The 21,651-nt window shown below is 38.1% G+C and overlaps 1 protein-coding gene across 9 annotated transcripts in view; it reads left to right on the forward strand.

The window, feature by feature from the left end:
- Nucleotides 1-21,651, forward strand: part of ZNF521 (zinc finger protein 521) — a 232,110-nt gene that overhangs the window by 114,065 nt on the left and 96,394 nt on the right. The window lies entirely within an intron of this gene.

A 21,651-nucleotide genomic window follows, 5' to 3' on the forward strand; every position in this document is an offset into this window, starting at 1 on the left:
ATAAAACAAAAGCTGCTTTTTCTTTGATATTCATATTTTCCTATTATTTGCTTATTCCCCTAGGATTACCCATAATGTTTTCAATTTAGTAACCACTCAGTAATAGCACTAAGAGTTCTATCAGCCAATTAAATTTATCAAGCACATCATTTGCCCGCTAATAAGATAACATTGCCAGGGTTATCTCGTTTTGTTTTTAGCCTCTTTTCCAAATTTCATATTTCAGGACACAGATGGATACAACTGATTTTGTACTCCTACTTCCTTTATGCTGTTTTTCTTGCTGTAATAACAAAAAGCATGCAAAAAAGAGACCAAGCTATATGGTGTAGAAACCAGTAACTACATATCAAACAGAAGGGAATTTATTGTTGTGTTGGTTTGTTGTTGTTCTTGTTGTTGTGTTATTGTGTCATTTTTTTTGTGTTTCTTTTTTTTTTTTTTCATGTTATATCTTAAAAATACTTAGCTTGATGCTATTTATCTCTTTTTACAAGATAACCTAAAGATTTCTTCCGTGAGTGCTTGTAACTTGGCTGCACTATAAAAGAAAGTTACGTGCCACAGCTTAACAGCCCATTTTTTCTTGGTACATTATTAATAAGTTTTAATGCATTTAAAGCATGAACATTTTATTTGCTTTTCAGAAAAATGAATAAGCATGTGTGTGGCAATTTTTTAATGGAGCAAAACGATTTGCCTGTTGGATTAAGCCTCAGTTTTGATATTTCATGTCTTTGGGAAAGAGATAATCTGAACCATTGCACAGTATTCAATCTGGGTCAGTAACGTGGAATTATGTAGGTTGTTACCAACAACAGAACTCACCATATCTGTTGTTTTCTTTGAATCCAGTGTATGACATGTCCTTTACTGTAACGTGTAGTGATACTGAAACATCACAGGGAACACAGACACTGTGGGTAAGGGGTGATTGCTGGAATGTCAGAGTGGTGTGTCTGCTTGCCACCTACCTGCTGTGTGCCTTGCATTTTCAGACTAGGGCCCTTCTTTTGTCATGAAATACTCTGACTTTTTTCTTTTTTCTTTTTTTTTTTTTTCTCTATATTTTCTGGATGAAATTTATTAAAGGGTCAAAGTAGGAGCAGAGAAAGGAAGAGAGTAAGTAAAGCAGGACAAATCCAGTTAGTTAGCTTCAGCCTGCAGATCGGAAATGACAAAGATTTTCTTAAACCGAGCGATTAACTGCCTATGTGTTATTTCTAAAAGCTGGGGGAGGTTGAATGAGGAAGAGAATCTTTAAAAAAATATATTTAATTGTTTTTTTGTCTGTGTTATATCTAATCATGCATGATATTGCTTCATGACATAACCATAGTGACACAGATTTAAATGTGCTTAATATAAAACCTTGCCAGTGAAATAAAGAAGGAGCTTGCAAAACATGCAGGGAGATTTGCTGGTCATGCTTGCGGTAATCTGTGTTCAGTGGAAGATTCTTATCTGCGCTGCCAGACTTAGCAGTGCAGCTCCTAATGATGTAGCCTTGATTAAGCAAACGCAAGGGGATTTTGTGTTGGGGTGGAGTGAAAGGAATATCAGCGTTCCTGAGAGTTTTGAATGTGACCTCAGAATCAAAACACAGGGAAAAATAATTTCTGATCTCCAATTCTGTTAGCCTTCTCATCACTAATTGGATTTTTCCTTAGCTGCCTTTCTAATTTCACTACCCCACACCCCTCCTTTAATTTATATCATTGTTCACAGGCCTTTCTCCAAGACCATATTATGTCTAGAGAGAAAGGTTCGAGAGTTGACATGAAGCTATTTAAAGTTGGCCTTAGCTTATGTATGTGTGTTAGGTAGGCTTATAGTATCCATATATAATATAGAAAACGTGTACATGTTATATATGTTATATGTGTTATATATATATTTCTTATATATATGTTATACATGTCATGTATATATATAATACATAACCCATATATATATATCCAAGATATCAGCATGCATATCAATATGAAGATTGAAAAATTAGTTAAAACACTTAAGTCAATATGGACTTGTTGACACAGTGCATTTCCCAAACAAAAAACCCTGCTGTCCTAAACATACTGGTCTCTCACTTTTTTATGTGTGTCTAAGAAAATACGTCTTGTTGCCCTGCTTTTCCAGTAGGAGACTGGCAGAACAAGATGTAGTGTCTTCACTTCTCTCGGGAAGGGAAAGTGAGAAAGCTTCAGGAAGAAAGAGGAAAAAAAAGACTTTAAATGCAAGGGAGAGGGAGGATAACCTGGGAAGGCAGGTGCTAAAAGTCAGAGTGTGATAATCCCTAGATCAAATGTAGGGGCAATAAATGCCTTTTCAGACATCATTACACAGTCGCAGGAACTATTATTTCCTCCCATAGTAAAATGTTAGCGTTATCTGTGTTGCACTTATTGATGGATGTAGATTAGTGTCTTTGTACCTGAAGGATTGCATATGATGCAGGGAAAGAGAAAAGGGATGGTGTTGTGGTTTAACCTGGCCAGCACCTAAACACCACACAGCGGTTCGCTCACCCTCCCCCTTCCCTCTCTGGGATGGGGGAGAGAAACGGGAAAGTGAAGCTTGAAGGTATGGAATACCCCTTTGGCCAGTTGGGGTCAGCTGTCCTGGCTCTGTCCCCTCCCAGCTCTTGCTGCACCCCCAGCCTGGCCGCTGGCAGGACAGAGCGAGGAGCTGAAAAGTCCTTGGCTTGGTGTAAGAACTGCTCTGCAACAATTAAAACATCGGGGTGTTATCAGCACTCTTCTCATCCTAATCCAAAACATAGCGCCCTACCAGCTACTAGGAGGAAAATTAACTCTGTCCTAACTGAAACCAGGACAGATGGCAAAGAGCAGGGACGAAAAGGTAGGAAGAACAATGGTGGAGGGGATTTTTGTTACTGGAGAAAAAAAAAACAGCAGTCATAAGTATCAATTAAGGAAAGAAAATACATAGAAAAGGGGAAAAAAAAATTCCCTGAGAGAAGGCAAAAGATTTAAATGGGAGAGAGACTAGAGGAGGGGGGAAGATGACAAGGATAGGTGGAACATGGGACAAACAGGAAAGTAGAAAGCAATTGGCCAAACACCACTCAGAACGGGTGAGAACCACTACTAACATGTTCAGTTAGTTGAGGGTAACACTGCTCACCAACTTGTTAGTGGTTTGGGAGCTTGGAAGTGTTGATGGTGTCCCATCTAGATATTGCGTCCCTTGAACACAATGCCAGAATGTAAACTGAGTTCATGTTGCTGACATCCACATAGAGAGGATGCATTATGGAAGGTCACTGAGGCAAAGATATGTTTGTAAAACCCCAGTGTGAAACTTAGACTTTTAAATAAGGCAACCAGAATTACTTTGTTGGCTAAAATAGCTCCACCGAGGGTAGGTATTTTTAGGTTGTGTGTATGTGTGTATTTTTATCTAATCAAATATAATCTCAACTAGACATTTAGCAGGGGAAGAGGGATTAGAGGCTATTTAAAAAGCCTCTTACTCTTCTTTGTTAGGAGGGCATACAGTGTTTTTACAGATTTTATTATACATTTCAATCACTTCAACAAGAGGGATTATGCCACCTAATGGAAAACAAAATCTGCAGATGTTCCAGTGGAGTGTAACCTCAAATATCTTTGACAACAATACAATTAACATTTGTTATTACACAAGTTATATATTAAAAAGATGTCACAGGGATTGCTTTCCTCATCAACTGCCTGTTTATTTCTTTTAAAACTTCCGATTTTAAAACTGTTTTGCAGTCTTTTTTCCAGTTTCCCCAATATCTTTGTGGTGGGTTGAGGCTATAAGCCTTTTCCACTGGATAGATGAGGACAAAGAGGCAATGAAGTGGAGTTCTGCACTTAGATTAAGCAACTGAAAGTTCATGAGTTCCAACTGCTAGATCTGTCTGCACTTCTCAAGTCTCCGTGCTTTGTCAAGCAACGCCCATGTTTGCTTAAACTACACACTGATTCAAGTTGAGGCTAGGGGATGCTTATGAGTTGAAAGCAAAGCAAACTTTTTTTTTTTTTTTTTAACAGGCTCTCTATTTAAGCATTATTTTGGGTTTAGATATGAGCATGTACTTTTGTTTGGATAATCGTGAGGATGATTGCCAAATGAAAACATACTTGTCAGTCTGTTTATTGAAATCTGTTGGTAAAACAACGTCTCAGCTTCTGAGTGGGAGAAGAGGAAATGTAAATCCAAGCATTTCATATGGTTTGAGGAAGTGCTGGCAACCATGGTAATTCTTCAGCAGCCTTCTGTCTTTTGCTTTTCTCTCTGAGTGGAATACATAGGATTTTTAGCAGCTTTCTTTGAGAAAATTCTATTTCTGGGTGTTTGTGGAAAAGAGAGAAGCTTTCTGGCATTCCTTTGTTTTGCTCACATAGTTTACAGTTGGCATTTGACCTGAGAGTGTAGAAGGAGAGTCTGCCATTGTTTGTGTTCTGTTTGCTGCACTCCACTGCTCATCCTATTATTTTGCCTGTTATTTTAAGTAGACAAGCTAAACATTATTTTTTCTTCCACTGGTTCCTTTACATCTGCAGTATCTGATGCAGTTCAGTGTCAATAGACTAAACAGTTGCTGTAATCCCTAGGATTTTGTACATGTGCATGTACAGAGTGGATCAGAACTGAGGGAGTTCCAACACGTTTAACTCAGAAAAAGAATTACTCCACATAAAATTATGAGGCTCAACAGCAGTAGTGTAAATTTGTAAGTGCTCTGAGTAAAGTGCTGTTAGGCATGAGATAATGTAAAGAGATGACGTTGCCAAGAACTATTTATGAAGAGCTTAATTTTTTTCACTCTGATAATTCTTGACCAATAATTACCAGCTTCTAATTATCTATTTTAGTTAGAAAGAAATCTCTATCACTATGGAGGTTGGCATTGCAACTAGCGTATAAATCCCCAAAGAGGTAAATGTGTTCCAAACAGCCACAAACAACTGTCTCATGAAACATAGTGAGCAAATTGCGAGCCGCTGGCTGTGCACAACAGAGCAGCACATTTACCATTGAGGACTGATCAGGCTGACAAAGAGAATGATAAAAAGGGGAAACAGCCACAATCTTGTAGATTGTTGCTACTTTTGTTGACAGAAAAAGCAAGCTCTGGTGTCAGAGCAAGAGCCACTGCCCCTCTGAAAAGTAGGGGAGTAAACTGAAAGGATGTGATGGTCAGGATTCAGTACTTTTTCGCAACCCTACTTTTGAAAATTTCTATATAGGTCATTTTTGATGAGTAAACAGACTTTTCTTGCTTCAACTTTTTCAGTGTCAAGCATCAAACATGTTCTGTGAAGTCTATTGTGGTAAGAGCTTGTTTTTGAGGGGAGGATGTTGTGTAGCATTGAGTGTGATAGAAGGTGTGAGCAGGAGGAGGAAATGAAGAGAAAGAGAAAAGGTGCTGAGCACTAAAGTTAGGAAGCAAATGGGAAAATAGGATAAACGAACCCTGTACCTGACAAGAAAAATTCTAGTTTACACCAGTAAACACTTCATTAAGCCCCAGGTAAACAAATCTATGCTGGAGCAGTTTAAAAAGAAGGGTATATAGAAAGTGGGATTTAACGTTAATTTCTCTGCAAAAAATTTTACAGCCATGTTTTACAGTAACAAGTAGTATGTAACCATTAGAAGACATAAAGACACATTTTAGTGCAACTCATGATTTTTGATTTGTTCAGTGACAGGGATATAAGTATATAATATGTTTATGTTTATATGCTTGTGTGTTATGTGGATATGCATGTTTGCATTATGCATGTATTAACTGCATGCATAATAAACCCATAAAAATAAATCATTTTATTTGCCTCACATTTGTGCAATGTGTATGTGGACAACACCACTGATGTCAAGACAAAGGAAATACCTTATAAGCTTTTTGGAGCTCTGTTAAATTTTAGTCTACTAGTATGAAGCATATAGCATTCATACATTCTGTTATTTGTTTAGTTCCATAGCTCACTAAAAAATAGGATTTTCCTTTCCCATATGCAGAAATGGGGACAATTAATACTTGTTGCACTGAGTTGACCTTAAGGAACACATCTTCAAAATGCCAGTTAAGTTGTTATGAAAGAAAACTGACATTGTGAAGTCTTTCTTAACAGAGGTTTGGAGAAAAAGAATCCAAAGATGCACATCTACACATCAGAGGACAAAGGAGGTGGCAACTTCTTTTGTCTACCCTCTCTCACTGACTCTTCAGTAATAAGAAATGGAAATTGTAATTACTAGCGAAAAGATGGATCTTACCCTCTTAGAATCAGTAAATCACCTACATATTTGGGAGTCTCCCATTCACAGGTAGAGCTGGCAAGAAGTTGTCAGAAAGTCAGAAGAAACTGTCACCTTGTCTGCAAAAAGCAGAGATGTATTTGAAATACCCAGAAAGAAAAAAAAAAAAAAAAAAAGCAGCATTTGGTGCTAAATCTGAGAAACTGTAGGTTTATTTTGTGAGGAGCTGGGTTACAAAATAGATGAAATCTGTGCTGTTTCATACTAACAGAAAGCTACTCTCTTGTGGGCAATGCTGGCTTATTTGAAAAGCCCATAAAGGGTTTCTGCATGGACCATACAAAAGGGATACTTTCTCTTTAATAGCCATCTGTACAGGAGAGATGAGAAGTGGGCCAGGTCATCTCTCCTCAGCTGTCATGATATTAACGTAGGTAATGGAGCAAGCTCTGCGTTCTGCTGGGTGTTGTTTTTCATAGATGTTCATCGATTTACACAGATAATTCTATTTATTTCTTAGAGTTGGTCCAAGCAAACCAGGCAGAATAACAAACACCAAAGCATTTCAAATGACTTTATCTTTGTTGTTTTGTAATGTAACTTTTGTCTAAAAAATGGTGTCACACCTACTGTGCAGATGGCTGCATGATTTGTAAACCAGCCAAAACATTTAAACAAATGTGTGATCTGGGGATAGATTAAATAAAGGATAAAATGGAGTGTGGACCACAAATTCTAATAATCAGATGATTTTAAGTTGTGTGTAGTGTGGAGCGATGGTAGCAGTGATAGCAGGGAACGCTTGCCAATGACAGCAAGGTGCCTCACAGATCTCAGGATGGAGCCTGTGGCCTAGTAGGCCTCAGTTTGAGAGCGGCACATTTGCTGTACAGCTGGCAGCTCTGTATGGGGACATCAGATAAAACTTATGTAAAATGAAGTGTTATTGCTTAGTATGAAATTGTGCAGAGAGGGAATTTGCAGACAGTAACTGAAAACAGAATTCATGGTACCAATGAAGCAGACTGTAAATATGAAGAGGCTTTAATTATCTGCGCAATTTAACAAAAAATTCAAGATGTATTCAGAAACGGCAAAGGCAGCTGTAAACATGCTACAGCAGCACCATTTGCTGTGCTTAAAGTTATGTCACCTATTCGGGCTACAGCCTCCCTGTCCCCCTGCACCCCTGGGGATGCAATTTCACCTGCTGAGCTGTGCTGGCCTGAGCCGACACTTCCATTTCAAGGGTTTGAATCAGGCACGGCTGTTCTCCTTTTTGACACAGTCTTTACGAAAGACTGTCCAGGCTTTTAAAATCATAAATGGCTTGGCTAATTCGGGACACAGTGTGCAAACATCTTTGAGTCCTTTTTTTTTTTTTTTTTTTTTGGGGGGGGAGAGCTCAAAAAATTCTAATTCTAAAATGTTTTAATATTAAATAATAATTATGGTAGCAATAGTAATAATGAAAATGCTAACAGAAGCATTTGAAAATGTGCACGGCCCAGGCTGGAGTTTATTTCATGAAGAAATTAGGCAAAGTGTGCCAAAGCTGTATTTTTTTTTTTCTTCTCCAGAAATTCCTGTTGTATTAGAAAGGGACACCACTGCGAGACAATGCCAGGCAGTCCGAAAGTTGTTCCTTTCTGTCCACGGGCTGCACGATTCTTCTCCTAGCCAGTGCTGTGATATACTATGCATGTTAATACTTCCTCGCCACGGGCAGAATTAATGGCGTTGTGTCAGCCTTCCCTTTTGTTCTTTGCCGCTGACCATTTGTACTGCAGGCTTTATCAGGAACCTTAGCGCATTCTTTGGGGCCGTGCTCAGCCGCCTGCACAGAGGGTAGCCGAACCAGCGCTATTCTGAATTGTCCCTATTCTTAGCAGAGAAGCCTCCAATTCTTTGACAGGGTACGTCCCTCGGTTTCTCCCTGCTTTGTAAGTGCAGGAAGCAAAACAAAAGAAGCCAATATGGAGAGTGGGTGTCGGACTTCAGCTGCTCATATTGTTGCATTTGGTGAGCTGACGGGGTTTCGTAGGTCACCTTTAGAATTATGCCTATGACAGCAGTAGCTACCTGCCAAGATTGCAAGGTATCTCACAGCTCTCAGGATGGAGCCTGTGGCCTGGTAGGCCGCCGTTGGAGGGGTACACATTTGCTGTACAGCTGGCAGCACTGTATGGGGCAGCAGTGTGGGCTGTTAGGGAGCTGGAAAGGAGACAAGCATGAAATTTCTTCTAACCCCAACTCTGTTTTTCTGTACTGTTGGCTGCTTCTCAGTTCCTTGACAAAAAAACCAATCAGGCACCCTTTAATCCGCCTGTGATTACCAGTGGTATAAAAAGAGAAGCATAATGAGGAAAAATGCCTCGTTTTGTTGCCTTCAAAAGCCAACAAATTGGAGTTAACTTGACAGGAAGTGGCTTAATAATTAGATTATTTATTTATTCCTGACACATATCCCCCTGTTACTAGTCTCAGGAGATCCTGTAGATGGTACGATTTTCAAGCTGCCATTACTTCGCTGTCTTCTGTGAACAAAGAAGCTACTGTCTATCAGTCAATTAAATGCACTCTTTAAGCAGAGGCTGAGAAGTCCTCAATGGATAGAGCCCTGGGACATTGTGGCTGATGATTCCTTTCTCTGTACTGTACATCACACTCTCAACTACAGTCCCCACAGAGATGGAATAAAGTCATGCATTAAAATATCACTTGTTGATTTGTTTGCTAATGAAGAGCCATTGAAATGTTTGTGTATTTCTGTGGCAAAATTGTTGATAAAAGGACTACTTGCTTGCATATCTTACTTCATCTTCGGTAAGCGCTTATTTAAGACTTACTAAAATTAAAGTCAACAAATTAGGGAAAAAACAGAGAGATGGATAATATTGGTTTACTCGCAATTCACATCAATGTAAATAACACTGAGGACAGCAAGAAGAGAGAAAGGGGAATAATAGTACTTCAACCATGTCTGATATAATTTTCTTTATTAGTAACAATAAGGATCTCTGTTTTCGTCTGCGACGGTAGCAGGCACACATTTCAAATTATAAAAAGCCTAAAGTATCCATTTAAAATTATCCTGGACATCTAAGAATATAATATAGAGAAAACAACAGGAAACTTCAGGCTTTTTTTCCTTTTTTTTTTTTTTTTGCTTTTCCTTTGGATTTAAATATGCCTCATTAACAAAAACTTGCAATAATTTAGAGAGTAAATGTGTGCAGGTGGTTAGCCTCTTAGTTGGGAAAAATGTAACCATGTTAGGCTAGTTAATAAGGCTGGTTAGGGGTGTATGCATAATGCAAAATCATCAAAGTCATCTGAATCTAGGGCTTCTGAGATTAATGCCACCATCCCCCTTACTGACAGGCTTCTTAACGGGATTTTGTAATTGCTATATTTGCCCTCCCACTGTTCTTCTTCCACCCTCCAACAGCCTGGGTCACCTGAATGGACTGGTGTGGACCATATTTTGGGCCAGGGTGGGAAGGGTGTGTGTGTGAAGGCTTTTTTTTTTGCTGAAGTTGGCATACATGTATGCCTGTCTTCACACTGAAAATCATTAATTGGAAATATCCATGTGCAGCTTACACAGGTCTTATGCTGCTTGTCTTATACAGCTATATTTGCTCTGAAGAAATATAGATAGTGCTATAGCAGTTCTCCAGTGAACTAGCTCTGTTCTGAATTTAGCCTCTGTATGACCATTTGTACCTGCAAATAGAGACTGTAAGTGCTATAATATATGGTTATTTTCTCAACCTTATAAAGAAAGTCACTCATACCAGGATTATTGTTTTCAATGAACTTAACAACAAGCTATAGGGAATTAATTCAAGCCAGCCTCAAATTGGAGTGTTTCTTATTCCTATCCTGTTATTCCAACTCATTTTATTAGAAAAAGCTGAGATACTCAGAGGTGTTCTATAATAGAAAATGAATTTGAAACCCATTCATTAATTGGTGATTAATACATTTCAGGATTAGTTTAAGCAAGGCCCTACCTCCTGCCCAGTCAAGTATGTTCTGGTTAATATCCAATTATCTGCACCTTCGTACTTATTATGTCTTAATATTTCGGATATGATAACCAGAAACTTGAGAGTAATGCTAATGAGGAGCATAGAACAAGAATTAACCAGTGACACACTCAATGATCCTTACTGAGAAAAGTAACTCCTTCTGCCTCCTCGACATAGCAGTAGAGCTACCAACACATTTTCATTAAGTAATACTTTCGATCCTGTCTTTATAGGAGGTTAGGATAATATTTAGGTTAAAATCCTTATTTTTGCATGCCTCATAGACTGTGTGTGGTGAGAACATAGGCCCACACTATTTATCACATGTAGAGTTATTTTCTTTAGGTTCAGCCAAAGAAAAATCAATAATAAAGTGATATGGTGGTACCGACTTAAAATGCAAGTTATTTTGTGATTGAATGCACCTTTTTCTTATTTGCACGTGTGTATGCATGCATGTACAAGCTGAATGGCCTATTATGTCCCTCAGCTTGTATGACAGCTGTTTTAGCAACCAACAAATTAGGTATAAATATCTGTGAAAGAAAAAAAAATCTAACTAATAAATGCTAGTGTAAACATTATCAAATTCAGATTTTCTATGCCCCAAAGTGTCATGACCTTAAAGTTCAGTCTCAAGATTTTTGCCTGTGAAAAAATATTATATACCCTCATAGTGAAACATCCAAGTAAAACCATAAGACCAATGTGTCAGTGGGACAGAACTGAGTAATTCTGTCATGTGGCCTTAAACTAACGTAAATATAGAGCTAAATTCAATGTATAAGGAGAAAGGAAGAAGAAACATTCCTTTTTGCAGATTTATTTTTCTTAACTAAGCCACTGTTGGAGTGTGTTGTGCAATTTAGGGCAAAAGGAGAAACCCCAGAGGAAATGAAGCAGTGGGCAGAGTGATGGAGACCTGCTCAAAGGTGCAAAGCCACATAACACGCTATTTTTATTACATGAATATAATCCGATATATGTGGTACTTATCCAAGAGACTTTACAGAATATGCTATTCATAACGTGTTGGACAAAGCTTATTTCAAAACACTGCCTCATTCACTGTGTTTATACTGAAAGGTATGAGGCTCATGTTTGGATTAGACTGAATGATAAAAGGGATAGTATATTTGTATAACCAAAAGCAATCACGAAACACATGCATCGTGGCCAGAGTTAAGGATGTGCCTGTGATGTCCTGTTTTGGTTTTCTTTTTCCAGTGCCTGGCCATACAGTTTCAATTTTCTCTCACACGCTACTTTATTAGAGGGTTGTAGTTCAGGACCTCAGTGGTATATTCTTAATATCTGGCTGTTTGGTTAGGCACCCTTTCTCTCAACCCTTTTGCAGGCAACCTTCACAATGAACCCACTGTGCCTCTAGCTTCATTGCTTTTCATTGCACACCTATTCGAGTGCCAAGACATTAGATAACTGTGCAAAAAAACCTTCTCTCAGAACCCCCAAATGAGACTCCTGCTGAGCCCTGTGTAATTCTTTGAACAACTTGGGAGATGTTTATGTTTACTACCTAGTTAAATTAATCATTCAGAGGTAGCACAGCCTTCCATTTGCTAAGAAGTTTGGTTAAAAAGCTTAACCCAAATATCACTTAGTGCAAAGTGTGATTTGCAAACTGTCATAACACGATCAAATCAAAACCAATTTTCACCAGAACAGTTAAATAGTCTCTTCAGCTGACTGACATTTCCCTGCCAAATCTGAACTTTTAACCCACATTTCTCCTTGTGTGCTGTTATTCTTAAAGTCAGACTTAATAGGGATGGTATTTTTAACCTTTTCTGACTAAAATATAACTTGAGAAAATGAGGGTAAAATGAAAACAAAGTGAAAATAAAGTGAAATAAGTGGAAAAAAAATACACTTGAACAAAGAGCTAGCCTAGAAAACTTAATCTCAGGGTTACTTCTTAATAATGAAAAAATTCTGTACTTTTTACCAGCAGCTGCATTTGCACCAGTGATGGAGTACACCTTGCAGTACAGACCAGAATTGTACCGTCAGGAAAAATCCTTCATGGCGGTGCATGGGAATAAATTAGGTGACAGAAAATAGGACTCTAATTTCTATGATATGTCACCTAGGTTATCGTATTTTACATCAACTGCTGCTTTTGTGCTGCATGTGCATCTCTTTCTACCCTAGTGATGGGTCCTCCAGGCCACCCTTTTTGTGAGCTGGTGATTTTCTTTGTCTCCTTCAGCGTAAAGCCTCAGTAGAAGTTCTCTAACAAGAGAAGCACTCTCAACACACTCTAGCTGCTTTTTTTTTTTTTCTTTTTTTTTTTTTTCAGTGTATCCTCTTCACTCATCTCCTTAAAGGGCAGATTTGGAAGGCTCTTTGAATTCTCCTACTCCGTTATCTCCCACAAAATACAGTTAACTTTTTTGTGGCATCACACAGTCTCTCTTTTCCCTTTTCCTTTATGGTAGTGTTACAGTATTATTCCTCCTATTCTCCAAGTCTTTTCTTGACATGCCAAAAAAGCAATTTTGGGTTCATAACGTCAAAACAGGAGTCAGAGTGGATGTGATTTTGTGGTGGTTCCAGCATTCCCAATGACTTCTTTGGTAGCCTAGAACAAGCCATTGAAATGTGGACTGGAGACAATACTTATCTGAGGAGATGTTTCAAGACAAATTAGTTAATGTACATTAAGAAGGAAAAGTACTATAATGTTGTAAATAGCAAGTAATTATATTATCTCTTGGAGAATTCTGCTGCTTGCCTTAGACTCCTCGGATCTGATTTGTGTTTGCTATCCATTTCAGGGCCCGTTTAAAAACACTGTTCCTCCCCTTTTACAATAACGTCACCTCTCACGGATGCAGTCCAGCTGATTTCTATTCATGACCTCTCCATCTCCGCACAAGGGTTGTCCTTGATTTCTTCCCCAGTCAGAACCAGCTAAAAAACAGAAAGATAACACAAAGTGTGATGGTTTCCATGAGTCAATAACATTGGCTTATTCCTCTTCAGAATTTGTCTTTTGTCACTGCAATTCTGAACATTGCTTCAAATTCCATCTATTCTGCAGGTCCTGTGCCCTGCAAAAATCAACTTCTGTATATTCTGCTATCGTGTGAAAATACTTCTTTTCTCCCTTAAAACAGTTTCTCTGTCTTCCTTGGGTATCACTTTAATTTGTAACTAAATGTTGCTGTGCTTTTGTAAAGAATTTGTGGATTCACCCTATAAAATATGTTGGCACTCTTTAGTTTTCAATTGCTTATTGTGGCACTCAGCTAAGTCTTGTGACAACGACACACTTGTGCACCTTCAGGAGAGTTTTCATTTTTCAGTGTTCTCTGCTGAAATTACCTTCTTTTTATTCTATCGTCTTGATTCAGTATCAGCTGTATCTGGCACCACAGATCTTGTAGCTTTAAATAGTATGCCTTAATATTGCCCCCTTTGTATGCTGGATTGTAATGAAGCAACATCAGTAAATTGCAGTGAAGGGTGATTGTTGCATGGGGATGACTACTACACCTTGGGGTCCATTTGCACCAGATTATTTTTTTATTGTTGTTATTACATCCCATCTTCTTTATTCTCTTGATGCCAAACTTGCTGTTGGACATCGGCACAGCACAGGGGATCTTTAGAAACATTGTGGACATCAACTTGTCTCTTAGGTACACGCCAATGACTGTTCAGTTCCAAGCTGTGGTGTCCTGGGTGGCTCTGCAATACTTCAGTGATGCCAGCTTGGTCTGGTGACTTGACTTGCCATGTTCTTCATCATTTGCTCTTTAAAATATTAGTTTGTTGTTGGGAAAAGTGACAGGAATTTCTTGCTAGCCATTTTCAGACAGGAACAATACTAGGTTTATAACAAGTGCAGCATGCTTTTTCCCTCCTTGCTATTCCCCATACGTTTTACAATACAAAAGAGTGCAAAAAAATGATTTTGCTTCAGCTGTTTCCCTTCCTTTTGGCACTGTGTTCACATAAAAGGAAGAATTTTAGCAGTGGTGTCAGTTTATCATCCATTCTCAAGGAACCCTTCTGCAAAATTCAGTTTCACCCAAGTACTAAAAAATATTGTTGTAAAGATACAAATATTTTAAAAAAAGGCATTTTCCTTTCAAAAATCTTTTCAACTTATAGTGTCTGAATACAGGTTTCAGCAAGGTAATAGTGCAGCTTTCAGACTTAGTTGTACAAGAGGCAGTGTTCAGTCATGAAAGCAACTTCCAACTGTTTTCTCAGACAACAAAAGGGAAGATTTCATATATGTGGAGGCTAAGAAATTGACCTGTGTTCTGCGGCAAAAGAGTAGCTCAGGAGACCATAGCTAACATGATTACTAGAGGTAGAAAGAACTGTTTGTTGCCCATTCCCCTGTACCCTTCTCACTGTAGCGTGAAGCCTGAGCACTTCCACTTTTTGAGACATTTGATAGCAGTGATCCTGTCCCCCCTCCCACTGCAGCTTGGGAATTCAGCATCCCAGCTGGTGCTTTGCTAATGGGATGACTACAGACTACTACTACTAGTAGTCTACTACTATGTAATCTACTACAGAACAGACTACGGCTCTGTTGTGTGGCATACATAGCAGCTGGGCTCATGAGTAGGTCAGCTTGTGGCTTTCATGGCCCTTTGGTGCTGCCCTTACTGGGAGTGTTTGCACAAAGAGATGTGTCCCAAAGCAGAAGTGTCCCAGGGTCTTCAGATTCAATAACGTACCGGCACCTCTGTCTCTCACACACCCCTTGCTGCAAACACTAAAAGTTTTAAACAGTCTTGCATGTACATAATGGATTGTAATGAAGAGGTCTGATTCTGAAAATCTAAAAGTATGTGTATGATTTTATTACAAATAGCTTCCACAAGCTTCCTTTCATACAGAAATCAGTCTACATATGTTCTTCAGTGTTTGTAAGACCTGGGGCCTGAATTACAATTCTGGGTGATATTTTAGCAGCATGTTCTAAATAAGAAAAATATATATATCTGCCATAATGAAGTCATCATCCCATTAAAACATCTTCTTTCTCTCAGTAATATCAAACATGAATTTTGAACTGTAACTTGGATTTTTTTCCGTCTTTATGAAGATGACACATTGTTTTCATTGGAAGGCAGCTTTTTTTCATTTTCTTCCTTAGCTTAATACTACAGCTGTGTAACATTGCGATTTAAGTCAGAAATTAGAACTGACGCACCTTGAATTGAACTATCAATTCTTTTAAAACTGACGCCAGTTCCACACTATTCGGTCGTACAAACTTCCGAGTATGGGCCAGAGAGCATTGATTTTTAGCTGTCATTTCTAGCGCACACACTGTAGAATTGAAATTTAAACCTTAATCCACTCTTTAATACAATTAATTTTTAATGTGCAGTAATACTAATTGAAATAGCCTGAATTTAGTAAGTCACCACAAGACATTTTCAAAAGCAGGAGACTCCACTGAGAGCTGGAAGGACAGATAATCATTGTTACAGTGTTTACAGAATAAATGCACACTCTGCAGGCAATTCCATGCCAAGAGATTTTTTTGTTAGCTTACATTAATATATTTCATTGTGGATTTAAATTTGTTTTCAGTGATTCATACTGAAATACATCTGTTGCCGAGAACAAAGTTACTTCGATTTCATTTTAATGGAAGTGTTTATTTTTATAGAATATGTTCAGTCCTACATCTGTATTTTGAATATGACTGTCACTATATTATCTAGTTGTCAAGTGCATTTTGACATGCACAAAAATGTATTCAATTTGCTACCTGTAAGATGGTCAGCCATGCAGTTTCTGTGTATGATAAACTGAAGCTGGGTGTGCTGTACACGACTCTTTTTTTCCCCTAGATTTGACTTTCATATAAGCAATATATCTTGTGCCCGCCTGATTTCACTACATCACTTTTAATTTTCAGACACGGTCTTTTCAGATTTTTTAGTAGGGAGGATGAAAAGGGGTTTCTAACTGAAGGGGAACAGATCTTACAGAATTAACCAAGGAGGGTTTCAGTCATTTTTATAATAGCAAGATGCCAGTGCTACGTTTACCTGTTAAGAAGAAATACTTTTTAGGATTCATCAGTTCTTCTGATGAATGGGTTTGTACAGTGTTCAAAGTGAGCACCAATGTTAAGTGAAAAAAAATGTCATGCACTTTATATCACCCATTCATGGCTTTCACATTACAGCATTTAATAAGCCAATAGTGTTGTTAAATATTTAGAAAAGGTTCCCTCAAAACCTTGCCATATATTCAAATGGGATTTTGAGGCATTTTGCAGCATATCATAAGTCAAAATTGTGCTTTAGTTCTTGAAATGGTTGTAACATGGCGTATTTCCTAAATGAAGTGCAGGACAACAGGGCATAAATACATTCAGCAGATTTCACACCCACAGAACACCAGAATTGATTCCCATTTTTCGGATTAAGGGTTCAAACTGACTCCCATTTTGTCACTGCTAGAAGAAGGCAGTGAGTTTATTTGCACAGAATATTAAAACGGTATTATAGTGTTTGGTAAAAACCCTGCAACTCACAGTGTGATATTTTTAAAGGCTCCTTACCAGTGCATCATTTGTAACAATGAACATTTTCTGAGATGGGGGTGATAGAAAAGCAGAGATCAAGTTGTTACCCTCTTCTGAGACTGACAGTACATCACTAGGTAATGCTTTTAGGTTCTGTGGTATGCAAAACAGAGATTTAATAACATAGTTGCTGCATGATGTTGTTAATCAAACAATAATAAATCATTAGAAACCCTGTCTTCTTTGACAAATGCCTGCATGTTTCAGATCCTTGTTGTATGCTAATTAATCCTCAGTAAGTACTTGTATAATAATTAAATGTCCTGCACTTAAAATACAGCCGAGCCTGTTTATACTGTTTAAATAAGTGTACCTCGTGTTATCTTTGGAAGGAATTTGGGTCTGGTGTGTGGGGAGATGGGTATTCTCTTGGTTTTGGGGGGTGGCTTGCAGATTTTAGGTGCTATGCGTGACGTGCACCCTTCTTTCCCCCATTCAGATTTAAGAGTAGACTCCAAAGGTTGGGTGAACCTGTCTGACTGTGAAATCAATCCGTTTGCTGCTGCTGCCTGAATGAGTACATTATTGCCCCATGCAGAGGCAGCACAAAGGTTCTGCAGTCTTCTGGCTGCGGTGACAGGTAAGGAACAGCTTTGCAGGTGCTCGGCTGCCTGGCTTAAGGCTCCTGCTCTGCTGTTTCTTGGGGATATCTCCGGTGCCCCTACTCATTACTTGCTGTGTGAGCTGTCTGCAAGAATTTGGGCTCACTGAAGAACTGTTTCTTTTTTCAGCTGCTCTTAAAAAAAATAAAATAAAAATGCTATATGTAGGTATAAGTCACACTGAGTGTTGTTGCTACTTCAACCTGTGAAGGTGGAAGGCAGCATTTTTCTACAAATTTCATTTTCAGTCTGGGTAAATGTATTTAATTTTATTTTTTTGATTTTAAATTTGTATCAGCAGCTATCACCTGCATTTTCTAACTATTGTAGAAAAATAAGTCACTTCTGAAGAAATACCAGCGTAGCCTGTTTATTAATTATTTGGGTTTAATATTGGATTTGTTTTGCATGAGAAGTCATGTTCGTATGTATAGCATATTTGTATAAGTATTCAGAAAATTAGGGTGTTAATTGAATGCATGTGTCTGAATATATGGAAAGGTCTATATAGTTGTATAGGGTAGACGTATTTAATATGCATAGCTTGATGTATGTTGACCTCAGGTTATGAGAGTAGAAAATCCCATTTTCCAGCTTGTTTCAAATGTAGTAAAAATGCTGCTTCAGTTGCTTTATGCTACTCACATTGGGAAAGGTGCTTATACTGTGATAATTATCATCAAGGAATATTAATGCGTTCAGCATTTGTAACCCAAAAACTCATTATAGCTTAAGCTGTGCATCATCTGTGAAGAGAGAACTTTGCCAGAATTCGCTCTTCACAGGGGTTGCCTCCTGCTTGTGATGGAGTGGTCAGAGTATTGTAAGAGGTCACTTAGGCTATTTTTGAAAGCTGAAGTTTTGCAATTTTTGATTCACTACCTTCTGTCTAAATAGCTTAGAATTCTTCCCCCCCCAAAAAAAAATTTGCTTTTTCTAATTGAATGCCTGGTGAAGTGCATAAAGCTAAAAGATTGCATCTCATTATGTGCAAGAGGCTAAAGGTGTAGACATAAATATTGCACATCAAGGTCATGGAGATTTCAGGGTCTGTACTTCCATCAGCATACATGGGATTTGCACAAACACCACTGCCACTCATGTTAATGGGAATTAGCCATTCAGATCCTGTGGTCTTTGATAAGGACCTGGCTATTTACTTGTGTCAAACTGTTGATGCTTTTGCGAGCTACTTCCACCTGAGTTCAGTATTCATGTATACAGGGTAGGACTATATTTTGTATCCTTAATGCTGTTTCACCGTGAAAAGTAGGGTTTATCATTTTTACACCTGTTTTCCTTTATGTTACAGAACCCACAGTTAAACAGTCTGCACATAAAATATACCTGGGCAGCTTGTTCAAAGCATCAGAGGCCAATTCTTTCCTCTCTAGAGTTTCACATCAATGTCCCTGAGTTGACTTAGCTGATTTACATGAATGTTGTTGAGAGGAGATTCAGTCCTGTAAGGGCTCTTTTGTATTTCTTTAGTATGGCTTGTTGTGAGAGTCTGTGTGTGGCTGCACATTGCCGTACCCATAGATATGCTAGAACGATTACAGAATAGGATGACCATAAGGTCTTAAAATAAATAATGTTCTACAATAAAGAATTTCTTTTTTGTTGACTTGTAATCGAAATCTTCCTTCCAAATAAGCACTATTTTCAGATGAATATCATGCTTCCACCCTGGCTAATGAAGACTGCAGCAAAGCCAAAATTATGTTGTTCAGTACTGTTGTTGCTGGGATTTTTAATATGGCGAGGTTTTATTATTTCTCCTCCCCAATACTGATACATTGCTTGTCATTTCTCACTCTTAATATCGCCTTATGTTGCATATTGTAGTTTGCTTTGTGTTAGTCCGAGAAGGCTGGCTTTCGTGGGCTGCTTTGTTTCTGAGGTCAAGATGTGAACCTGGCCTTGCTCCTGGGAGGACTAGAAAAATCTATTTCATAACTTTCTGCAGGCCTCAAAGAAGGCTAAGAAGAAAAACACAAAACCCACAGGCTTAGTTTAGACCGGGTGAAGAGTTGGATTCATCAATAGGAAAGCTTGCAGCTGATCAGCTTTTCTTGTCAGAAAGAGTCCCTGCTGCCATTGCATACTCCAGTGGTATGGGAGAGCTTTGGGAAGCCCTGTAAATCTTTTAAATGCCCAAACATTTCTCCAGAAATACCTGACCTAAAATACAGAAAAATCTGCTGAAGTAAGAAATTACCTGCCTATTAAATCACTAAAATGAAGGTCTTGAACAGTAAGTAAACATAGTCCTTGTGAGCGGAGTGCGGGTATTATGGGCTTGCCCAGTTCATTGACGGGGCATGACTTTGGTTTGTGCAGTAGAGTGCTAATGCCTCATAATGAATGGCTGTCTTGAACCAGAGAGAGATTCTCAGCAGGTGAGAACACTGTTGATGGGAAATAATATGGTACCATATCTGCTGTGTGGATGTAAACTTAATAATCTCTATGAATTTTGAGTAACTCATAACCCTGCTTCCCTTCCAAATAAACATTATGAAAAGATTGCTTCCAAATCCTTCAGATATTCACTGTGCTTGTGATAGATGCCTTAGTCTTTACCTCGAGGCACTGGAAATGAATGTGTGTTCTTTGCCAGAGATAAGGATGTAGACTTTAGAAGGAGCAAATTGTATTTTCATGTTTAAGTTCACCGTTTGCACTTGATGTAGTGAAAGCCAAATGTGAAGAATTACTTTTCAACATTATTTCTCTGCCTTCTGTATCTCCGGACCTCTGAATTATTATGCTAAAATGTTCTATTACATATAATGAAGAAATGCTGGAAATCTGGAAATAGAGCAAGATTGCCTCCATCGATTTGGCTGTACTTGGATTCCTCTAGCTACATCTTAAATCACAAAAAGGGTCATCTTTGTGCAGCGTAATAACATTGCTGAAAAGACCAAACAATCTGCGTTTGCTGAGGGTATTACAAATGAAACCATTATCCAGTTTTAACGGTTCCTCCTTTTAATCAAAAGGGAAAGTGATGGGATTGATTCTTATCCCGCCTACACCAACACAGCTATGCTGTCTTCAGTGAGCTACAAAGTAAATGCTGATGACAAAGCAAATGAAATAAGGATTAGGTCCAACATTTGTATTAAGAAATTAAAGATTTATTTTGTCCTTCTTTCACTTTTTTTTTCCCTTTTTTTCCATTGTTTTTATCTATTTGTCAAAATTCATGTTAAAGTACTGTGAAAGATGGGGAATGAGCGTGGAGGCAGCATCTGCTTTTCAACTAGACCCAGAAAATACTAGCATAATTTTTAATTTCTTCTGGATTGTATTTCAAACACAGGGCTTTTTCTATGAATATTTGAAATCCTAAAACTATCTCAATTTTTTAAACAACAGAGAAATACTAAGTTACTCATATCAAAAAAAAAAAAAAAAAAGAATAAGTGAAACCTTGAACTGTATGGTTTATTTTATACAAATCCAAAAGCTCAGAGATTTATAATATGTATAAACTCAAAACCGAGCAGATTAGATATTGTAGCATGATGTTCAAAAGAGAGCTATTGGAATGGTAGAATTCTTGGCTTGGCTCCCTCTTTAGATGTAATTGCTGCTTCATTAGGTCTTGGAAGAATTTCCTATGGTTAAATTTAATCAAATGGTTTAGAATGGCAAGCTCGTACGCTCAAAATTCCAATACCATTCAGAATTTTTAACAAGATTTCCCTCAAATCTGTTTTAAACAAATATTGTTTAACACTAACTGTAGATTCTGAGGTAATTCTTAGTAACTCATCATAATGAATAAAGTCTGATTTAGAATAGTCTGCGTAGGACTTGGATGCTAAAGGGGAGTCATCTGTTGTAGCTAAAGCCTGCTTGCCAGTAGCCTGCGCAATTAAGTAGCAAGACTCTGGTGCTCTTTTAGCTGTATTAGTGGGCAGCTCTGTGTTTTTTCCTGAGTATTTTTTACTCATGTAGCTATATTCTAATTCTCTGTGTTTTAATTAGCTTGGCTTGCTACGTTAGCTATTTCAGTTGATGCGGTTATCTTGAAGACTTCACATACTTGAGTAGCAGCAAACTACAGCCTTCCAAAGCATATCCATGAGGTGGGCAGCACAGGCTGGTGCTAGAGATTAGTGAGAAATGTGAATAAAACAGTTCACGA

This window comes from Anas acuta, chromosome 2 (assembly GCF_963932015.1).
Source record: "Anas acuta chromosome 2, bAnaAcu1.1, whole genome shotgun sequence".
NCBI classification, from domain to species: domain Eukaryota; kingdom Metazoa; phylum Chordata; class Aves; order Anseriformes; family Anatidae; genus Anas; species Anas acuta.